Source organism: Caloenas nicobarica, chromosome 15 (genome assembly GCF_036013445.1).
Source record: "Caloenas nicobarica isolate bCalNic1 chromosome 15, bCalNic1.hap1, whole genome shotgun sequence".
NCBI classification, from domain to species: domain Eukaryota; kingdom Metazoa; phylum Chordata; class Aves; order Columbiformes; family Columbidae; genus Caloenas; species Caloenas nicobarica.
In genome coordinates, this window is record NC_088259.1 from 1,169,395 (window position 1) to 1,179,588 (window position 10,194).

Sequence of the window (10,194 nt, forward strand, 5' to 3'; positions counted from 1 at the left end):
CCACTCAAATCCTTAGTTCGTCGCTGCATAGGAAAATAGTACTTTAATCTTTGGTGTACAGGCCTTGCTGATGTTCCTGTGCAGGCAGGAAGTGTGTGGATGTCAGGCTTTCTGCAGATTTGTGACTGATTTTTCCTGTTTCTTTTCATAAGGACAATCTTGCTGTGTATTCCTGAAGTCTCCCATAAGCTGGTGGGTTGAGAGAAGGACAGGGAGCTCCTGTTAGCTTAGGGAGGACCAGTCAGCATCACAGGCAAAGCAGACTGGAACTCGACTTGGTGAAAATTACTGGAATTTATTGAGAGATGAAACCGGAACTTCTCCCCCATCTTTGGGCGGATTACCATGCACCCTGAACCGATGTAGGCAGGTGTAGTCCGGGTGGCCCCAGTTGCTCAGCACTTGTAGCCTGATGTAATTCACGACCCCAGGGAGCTCATTCTTAAATGACAAGAAGAAATGAGTCGCCTTTTCCTCTCTGGCACGTGACCACTCACAGAAGTGCCGCAGTGACGGGCTCGTTCAACAGCTTCCTTCCTGCTGCCCTGCGAAGGCTTTTGACCTGTCGTGGTCAAGACGTTCTTATCCTGATCTCCCTCTTTGGGCCATGAGAACAGCAAAGGAAGAAGCAGCTACCAGATGCCTCAGCAAATACACTGGAAAGTTCTCGCCTGCTTTGGGGCACAGGTTCTACAGTCAGAAGACCCAGTGGTGGTGTCAGTATAATGTCTTGTTGCCTTCCCTAGAAAGCAGGGGAAACAGAATGGGCTCCCTGTCACTACTCACTGCCAGCACCAACAGAATCCTCAGGAAGCCCAGTATTTCTGGTCTTTAACTGGCAGACCAGCAGGCGTGCATCCTACGGGATGTGGTTGCTGGTGTGCACTTGGGGTCCAGACAGTCAAGCTGATTCCAGCTTCAGCTGTGGCGCTTCTAAGCACTGAAGTTTAAACCCAAAATGAAAGAGAAGAAAACCAGCAGTCCAGGAAGTTAAAGCAGGAGAAAGGCCAGCATGGCACATGCTCAAGGACAGGGCTGCCTGTAGCCCTATGGCAGGGAAGCGTCTCTCCATCCAGCTGCATTTCTCCTCCTCTCCTACAGTTCTCCTCCCTCTTTGTCCCCATACCTTCAGCTGGAAGGTCTGACTGGGATTCAGCGCTGCCAGGAAAGTGAACTGTCCCAGGAATGTTCCCTGCTCCTCGTGTTCTTCCTTGAAGCCCTACAGAAAGACGGGGTGGAGAAAACAAGAGCGGCTGGTATCAGCATGGGAAGACTGAACTTCAGTCGGTGAAGTATGGGGTTATTTCAGCTATGTAGTCCAAGGACGATGAGCACAAGGAAAAGATGAGCAGCTGCAGGTGGGCAGCACGCCACACTTGCCTACTCAACGAGTCCAAGCTGCCAGTCAGAAAAGGAGCAGACGCTCCCAGTGAGAGGGAGGTAACCTGAGGATCACAAATGCCCACTGGGACTGGAAGCCAAGGAGGTGCAGGACCGTGCACTGTGCCAGCTCCTTTTCCCTGTGGCTCCTGGAGTAGCATCTTGCCCAAAAGCTTCTTTTTGAGTGGTACATTGAATAAAACAGGAATACAATGGGAAGAGAGTGACTCCAAAGAGGCTGTTTGTTCTGAGAGCCAGGAGGAAGCTTCAGGCCACTGGACTCTCTGACCCATCTTCACTCCCCGCTAAAAAATGCTGTGCAACCCCCTGCTTCCCACTCCAGAGAAATCACTTACATAGACAGCAAAGTTCTTTGGAGCTCCGGAGATACTTTCTCCGTGGAACGGCTGTCCCTGAGATATGGTCCATGGTGACTGCCCTGGGAATGACTGGCACAGACAGCTTGATGAACACATGATCCTGACTTCCTGGGAAGGGCCAGCAGTTTCCAGGATGATTTTCCGGCTGAAAGGACAAGAAGAAACTACATCGACATGGAGAAGGTTGCCCTGGCTCTCATTCCTGCCACGAGCACCAGTGGAATAAGAGTTCATTTGGCCAATCAGGTCTGCTCTGAACCACAGCCACGGCCTTCAGTAAGACCCTGTGGATATCGAACAGAGCAGCAATTGTGCTTCTCCGGGTCCAGAGCCCTCACCAAGAAAAGGCCAGGGACGGTGTAGCTGAAAGGCCCCTGCCCAGAGATGGTGGCAGCTCCGGACCCCCCTGGATGAACCTTTCCTGGCAGGGGAAGCACTCGCTCCTTCTCAGCCACTCCCAGCTCCTTCCACTGGCACCAGCCAGCTCTTCAGACTGCGCAGGCAGCTCAGGAGCAGGGCCAGGACGACCTGAGAGCCCAACGTGGGGCCCTCCAGCAGTGCAGGCTCTCAGCACCCGCTGGGGCTCACTAAGAGCACATCCCAGAGCTCTGCAGGCACCTCTGCCCTTCTCCTTCCATGCTGTGCTGATGGTTCGCACAGCGACTGGGCAGACACAGAATGCAGGAGCATCCTGGCCTGCTAGAAGCTCCTGCGGAGAACCTGGGGCACTCTGGGAGAGGAAATACTCAGCAGGGAGACACAGGAGGAGAGCAGGTCCATGCGAGAAGGAGGCAGGAGAAGAAGCTTCGAGGAGCAAAGACACGGGGAAAGGCAGCTCTGAGCAGCATGTGGTTCATTCTCCCAACCTTTGTTTTACTGCTTCTTGGTGCTCCTACCTCCAGGATAACCTCAGGGTACCTCATGTAATCCGTCAGTGGCAAGGAATACAGGAAGACTTTGGTTTTGGCATTCCGGAGGGATGGAGAAGTCCTGGAATGGATGACAGCAGCCCCTGGAAATTAAAACATGGGCAACATCATCAAGCAGTGTCAGGAGGAATATTGCACTGTTGACTTGAAAAAGGCTTCTCAGTTGTCATCCATGTCCTACAGTGGGTTCCCCTCTTTCTTACTAGGCACGGCCCCTCTGAAACATATAGCAAGGTGTCATTAAACTGTCGTATGGGGCCATGGAAAAAGACAAGAATGTGAGCCAGGGTTTCTGTGCTTCCCATGGGGCCTGGCCCATTACAGGCTCTGTCATTGGGGGCACTCTTAGGGCACGAGGTGACTCTCGACTTCTGGCCCCTTCTCTCCTGCCCCTGGGCACATTCCAATGCCCATCTTGTCAATCTGGACAGGAAGCACTTTAGAACTGGTTTGTATGTACAATGTCACAGCACCTGCTGATTTGAGGGTGTAATCGGGCATTGGGACCTGGATTTCTTCCAGCATCTCCAGGGCTTGATTGATGATCTCCTGAACCGCCTGGGAAGGAACACAAAGGAGAGCAACTGTTGGAGGGAAAAGGAGCAGGGCAAGCAGCTCCCCTGCAAGGCCAGTCAAGGTGAAAGAGGAACACCCAATTGCCTGGAGGCCTCCCAAGTTTACTCTGCTGTGATATACGGATACCAAAGAGGGGGGGCTGCTCACTCCAGTGCTCTGAATGCTGAAGCTGCGGGAAGGGGCTTTTCCTGTGGAGAGGCCCCAGGCCAGGCAGCACGGACAGACAAGCCTTCTGGGCATGAGATAGGACTGGCTTGACTCTGGACTGCTGAGACCATTCTTTCTTTCCAGACCTCCCTTGAGGAGGACCCGAGATCCGGACGCAGAGGAAGGAACGACTCAGCTGTCATTCCCGTCACGCTCTCTCTTCCCCATAACGAAGTGTGGAGCAACAGGAAAAGGAAGCGTGGCCATGACAGCACTTGTTCCAGCAGCACCAACCTGTTGGCTGTGACAGGGAATGGAGTAGGGAGGGAAGATAAAACCCAGAGGGAGGATAAAACCCCTGAGTAGATCCTTCTGCCTTGTGCCCTTACCCGTCTGGTAAAGCCTGGAAGCTTTGCCCGCTTCATGCCTTCCTGGAGACTCTGCTCAGTGACATCCTTTGCGCTCCAGCGCAGATGATGAAGTTGTTCCTGCAGCTTATGGAGCTGGTCTGGCAGGGAGAGGGTTTTGCTCAGGTCTCCTAACTCTGCTGCGGTGCTCCAGAGGCTTTCTGTGCCAAGTCGTCCCACGTGGTAAAGACCTGTGGGACACACACCAGAGCTTAGAACTTGGTCTAATGCTGGGTTATGCGTCGGGTTGCCCGCTCCCCTTTCTGTGTCTCTCCCAAGTGCCATAATGTGTGTCCACTTGTTGCTTTGACAGTGGCTATAATGGCGTACGGGCTCCACAATAGATGGACGTTCCCTACCCTGGACTGTGCTCTTTGTCCTGCAGAAGATTCTCAGCTGCAGAAGATTTTCATCCCCCTGGGGCAGGAGAGCTCAGCCATGGCCTCTCCCTCGCCTGAAGAGAACTGGCTTAGCCCTCCTGGGGAAGGCAAGTCACCCCTTCCTCACCCACACACCCGTCCCTCTGAAGCAGGAACTGGCACAGCTCTGTCAGGGACTTTCTGCTCTTAGCTGAGCTCCTCTGGTCACAGCGGGGGAAGCAGAACAGGGCAGGATGGAGCCCTGAGTACCTCCTAAAGCACCATCCTCAGGTCGGAGCTCTGCAGAGACTCACCGAAACAGAACAGACCGAGAAGCAGCACCAGCACCGTTGCCTTCAGCACCTTCATCTTCCTGTGGAGCATCAAGGAGGAAAAGGCTGGTGAAGCTGGCGGTACCCGTGCAGATCAGCAGCAGACTGGAGAGCAGCAGCAGGGACTGCAGCCCTTGAGCCTGGCGTTCCTGGCGTGTGCATTGGCTTGCTCCTGCACCAGCTCGAGTCACTGCTGGAGTTGTCACCAGCTGCACCAGTGGGGGATTTGTCATGGCAGCAATTGTTTCGTTAGCGACAAAGGGCTCAAGATTGAGTCCGGACTAAGAGCAGGAGTTGCAACAAAATCTGTGGCCACACTTCACATCTGTGGGGCTGGACAGGTATTCTTTGGAAATGGAAGGGACACAATGAACACCTGTTTCTCCTGCCCACCATCCGATCAGCACTTGTGCTGATCCTGTTCTCCACCCTCTCAAGAGAAGGTTCAGCCTGTGCCCCTACAGTTCAACAGCTGCCAGGCAGGGGGTGTGTGTCTTCCCTCTCAACAGCGTTTCTTTAGCAGCCGTGTTATCTCTGGCCCTTCTCTTGGCATAAATGCAGACAAATGCAGATTGGGGAAAGAGGGAGGGAGGGCTGAATGTCTATGCGTGCTGGCAAGCAACAGGCAACCAAGGAAGCATTAAAGAAACACTCTGGTGATTGCACTCCCTCCATGCAATCCAAAATGGGCCTGTCCCTCATTCTGCAGAGATCAAAGGCTTTCTGGGCCTCGCCCTTGCATTCATGAAGAGACTGAAAGGCGGCTGCTGCCTTCCACCAGCTCCAGACCGAGCTCTCAGGCTGCCCTCGTGTTCCTCTCCTGTCCACCCTCCACCCACCCCAGCTGATGCGGTGGAAAACACACCTGGGCAAAGGGGAGGAGGATTTTTCAAACATACCCATTCAGACCTTCAACCTTCTCTATCTGTTCCTTGGTACCTGCTGAGGTGCAGGTAACAAGCATCTTCCTTGCTCAGGAGCGAGCCAAAAACTCTGTGATCTCTGTTCCCTCAAGATCCAGAGTGACAAAGGTGCAGGGAGACCCCTGGTCTTATACCCTGCTGTGCCTACCTCAGTGCTGATGCTGCTTTGTGACATCAACGGCAGTGGGTGATGTCACAGTGGAAGAGGCTGCGCCATGTTTGGAGGCAAAGTCCAACCTGACAGGAGCGGGTCTTGCAGTCCTCTCCACAAGGGAAGAAATCCTTCACCTTGCAAAGATGGGAAAGGTACAAGAACATGTTACTCTCAGAAAACAGACTCTGTCAGCCACTCTTCCTCTTGCTTACCAAAGTTCAGGCGGTGTTAAAAAACAACCACAAAAAAGTAAGATTCTTAGTCTTATATTATGGACCACATTATGTTATCAGGACTTATTGAGAGGGCTTTGAACTAGATTTGAAGGGGGAGGGGAACAAAACTAGATGTGGCACAGGCACAGCCAAGGGCGACATGCTGGCATCTGAGGGTAGTGCTAATGATGCCCTTCGGTCTGCCGACCCAGTGCAATCAATGGCCCAGCTGAAGTGCATCTGTACAAATGCACGCAGCACAGGCAACAAACAGGAGGAGCTGGAAGCCCTTGTGAGGCAGAAAAACTGTGATTTAATTGTCATCACAGAAACATGGTGGGATGACTCTCAGAACTGGAGCGCTGCAATGCATGGCTATAAACTCTTCAGAAAGGACAGGCGAGGAAGGAGAGGAGGTGGGGTAGCTATGTATGTTAGGGAGGGTTTTGATTGTTTGGAACTTGATGAGGGTGATGATGGGATTGAGTGTCCATGCGTAAGAATCAAGGGGAAGGGCAACGAGGCGGACATCCTAGGGGATGGTCTGTTACACACTACCCAACCAGGATGAAGAGGCAGAAGAAATATTTTTCAGGCAGCTGGGAGAAGTCTCCCGATCACCAGCCCTTGTTCTTATGAGGGGACTTCAACCTACCAGATGTCTGCTGGAAGTACAACCCAGCAGAGAGGAAGCAGTCTAGGAGGCTCCTGGAGTGTATGGAAGACAATTCGTGACACAGCTGGTCAGTGAGCCTACCAGGAAAGGAGCCCCACTGGATCTGTTGTTTGTAAATAGAGAAGGACTCATTGGAGGTCGCCTTGGCTGTAGTGATCATGAAATGATTGAGTTTACTATCCTTGGAGAAGTTTGAAGGGTGGTCAGCAGAACTGCTACTTTGGATTTCCAAAGGGCAGACTTGGATCTGTTTAGGAGGCTGGTTGGCAGAGTCCCTTGGGAGGCAGTTCTGAAGGACAAAGCAGTCCAGGAAGGCTGGTCTCTCTTCAAGAAGGTGATCTCAGAGGCAGAGGAGCAGCTGTCCCCATGTGCCGGAAGGCGAGCCGGCGGGGAAGAAGGCCGGCCTGGCTGGACAGAGAGCTGTGGCTGAAATTTAGGAATAAAAGGAGAATTTATAACCATTGGAAGGAGTGGCAGGCTACTCAAGAGGAATACAAGCATGACGAAAAGTTATGCAGGGAGAAAATTAGAAGGGCCAAAGCCTAACTAGAGCTGGGCCTGGCTACTGCTGTAAAACACAACAAGAAATGTTTCTATAAATATATTAGCAACAAGAGGAGGGCTAAGGAGAATCTCCATCCCATGATGGATGCAGAGGGAAAGATAGTGACAGAAGATGAGGGAAAGGCTGAGGTATTAAATACCTTCTTGCCTCAGTCTTTAATAGTCAGAACAGTTGTGATCCAGGTACCCAGCCCCCTGAGCCAGAAGACAGGGATGGGGAGCAGAATGAAGCCCCAATAATCCAAGGGGAAATGGTTTGCTACCTGCTACACCACTTGGACACCCACAAGTCTATGGGGCCAGATGGGATACACCCAAGGGTGCTGAGGGAGCTGGCAGAGGTGATCACTGAGCCACTTTCAATTATTTAGCTGCAGTCCTGGCTAAGTGGGGAGGTCCCAGTTGACTGGAAGTTGGCAAATGTGACACCCATCTACAAGAAGGGCCAGAAGGAGAATCCGGGGAACTAAAGACCTGTTAGTCTGACCTTGGTGCCGGGGAAGGTCATGGAGCAGATCATCCTGAGTGACATCAGGCAGCACATACAAGACAACCCAGAGATCAGGCCCAGTCAACATGGGTTTATGAAAGACAAGTCCTGATTGACCAACCTGATCTTCTTCTATGACAAGGTGACACAACTAGTCGATGAGGGAAAGGCTGTGGATGTTGTGTACTTAGACTTCAGTAAAGCCTTTGACACCGTATCCCGCAGCATTCTCCTGGAGAAGCTGCAGCTCCTGGCTTGGATAGGTGTATCTGCAATGGATAAAGTACTGGCTGGAAGGCTGGGCCCAAAGAGTTGTGGTGAATGTAGCCAAATCCAGCCGGCAGCCAGTCACGAGTGGTGTTCCCTAGGGCTCAGTATTGAGGCCAGTTCTGTTTAACCTCTTTATCAATGATCTGGATGAGGGGATCAAGTGCACCCTCAGTAAGTTTGCATATGACATGAAATTGGGTATGAGTGTTGATCTGCTGGAGGGTGGGAAGGCCACACAGAGGGATGTGGACTGCCTGGATCACTGGCCTGAGGCCAGTTGTATGAGGTTTAACAAGGCCAAGTACCGGGTGCTGCACCTGGGTCACAACAACTCCAGGCAGCGCTACAGGCTTGGGGAAGAGTGGCTGGAAAGCTGCCTGGCAGAGAGTGATCTGTGGGTGTTGATCGACAGCAATTGAGCATGACCAATGTGTGCCTACGTGGCCAAAAAGGCCCCCAGCATCCTGGCTTGTATCAGGAATAGTGTGGCCAGCAGGCCCAGGGCGGTGACCGTCCCCTGTACTGGGCACTGGGGAGGCCAAACCTTGAATTCTGGGGTCAGTTCTGGCCCCCTCACAACAAGAAAGACCTTGAGGTGCTGGAGCAAGTTCAGAGAAGGGAATGGAGCTGGTGAGGGGCCTGGAGCAAAAGTCTTATGAGAAGTGGCTGAGGGACCTGAGGCTCTTTAGCCCGGAAACAAAGAGACCACCCTATTCTCACCCCCTTGATAACACAATCAAGGAACAGACAAAACATTGTCACATTGGGCCTGTCAGCAGCACCTTGTCATTCCTAGACATCAGTGACACCTCTGCCCATGGACCTCAGGGGCAGCAGAGATGCCACTGACAAAACACACGTTTCCTTCCAGGTCTGTCATTCCCAGCCTTGTTTCTCTCTGGTCTTGGGGACAGTAGGGCTTGCTCACTCTCCTGTTGCCCAATTTCAGCCCTAACTTTCCATCTGCCAACCACTGTGACATTGCTCTGCTCTGAAGTCAAACCTTTGCACACATGGGAACTTGGATTCTTGATACCAACCAGATTTCCCTAAGACTCTCAGAGCTTGGCCAGGTGCTACACCTGAGGTGCCACAGCTCAACTGTGCACTGATGACCTCAGCCAAGGGCACAGCCAGGACAAGCTGCAGCCTGTGCTGTTTGACATCCATGGAATAACCGCCAAGGCGTGGTGGGACAAGTCACACAGCTTGGGGTGCTGCAATGGGTGGGTACAGGCTTTTCAGGAGAGACGGGCTGGAAGGATCAGCAGTGGGATTCCCTCAAAGTGAAGAAGTTGCTTGGATGTATGGAGCTCCTTTGTGTGGAGAGTGACAAGATGGGTTTTCCCTTGTGAGTGAGGGCACCAATGACAAAGCCCTGCGGCAGCGGGGCACATGGCCATGTCCCCCAACAAGCTGGTGCCACCGACAGTGGGGCACAGCAGTGAGGGAGAGGCACCAGGATAAGGAGGAGAAAGCAGCACTGAAAGACTGTGCCAGGGAAATTGGAAATTATTTCGTTTTTCTTGAATAAACTCTTGATGGAACCCTGCTACTGCTGCCATTTTAGTGGCCACTTTCTGGGCTCAGGAGAGTCCTGGAGGTCAGGGACCCTTTTCTTTAGGGGGCACCGGGGGCTCCCTGGGCGAGTGGTCCCTGCCCTGGCTGGAATTGAAGGGACTGCGGCTGCAGCAGTGCAGGGAGAGTCCAGACCTTGAGAAACTTTGGGGTTCCACCATCAGGAATCTCTTAAGTTTTAAAAGGAGAAGTGTCCAGTTCTGTATCGGGGCAGGAGAAGAACCCCATCCATCAGGACAAAGCAGGACCTGACACGCTGAGCAGTGACCCTGAGGAGAAGGGCCTGGGCACTACAAGGGCCACCACACAAGCCCGTGCTGCACGCTCACCATGAACAAGGCAGCTGCACACGGGGCTGCATGAGGAGGAGCGTGGGGATCCAGACACCTGAAGTTCTCATCCCATTCGATTCAGCACTGGTGTGACCCCACACACACGGGTGTGTGCCAGTGTGCGGCTCCCAGTTTGGAGAAGCAGGGAGGAACTGGAGAGTGTGGGGCTCTGCCAAGGCAGGGTTCAGGACCTTGTGCACATGGTGTGGGATGCTGAGGGACCTGGGCTGCTTTGGCCCACCAGTGCTGGGGAGGCTGCAGCAGTGTAGTAGTAGCCTGAGAGTGCTTGAAGGGTGGTTTCAGAGATGGTGGAGGTTTTCTTCATAGTGGGAAAGAGCATGAGAAAGAAATAATGACACACAGTGCAGCTGGGGAGGTCCAGGCTGGACATGAGCAGAAAGGAATGTGAGTGGAAGGGCAGTGCTGTGGTGGAGCAGGTCATGCAGAGGGAGTCTGCATCAGCCCAAGGCTTTGTGCTTCAA

At 52.9% G+C, this 10,194-nt stretch overlaps 1 pseudogene; it reads right to left on the reverse strand.

The window, feature by feature from the left end:
* Positions 1 to 285: 285 nt before the first annotated feature.
* On the reverse strand, positions 286 to 4,743 carry LOC135995006 (SUN domain-containing protein 3-like; annotated as a pseudogene).
* Between the last annotated feature and the right edge of the window lie 5,451 nt (positions 4,744 to 10,194).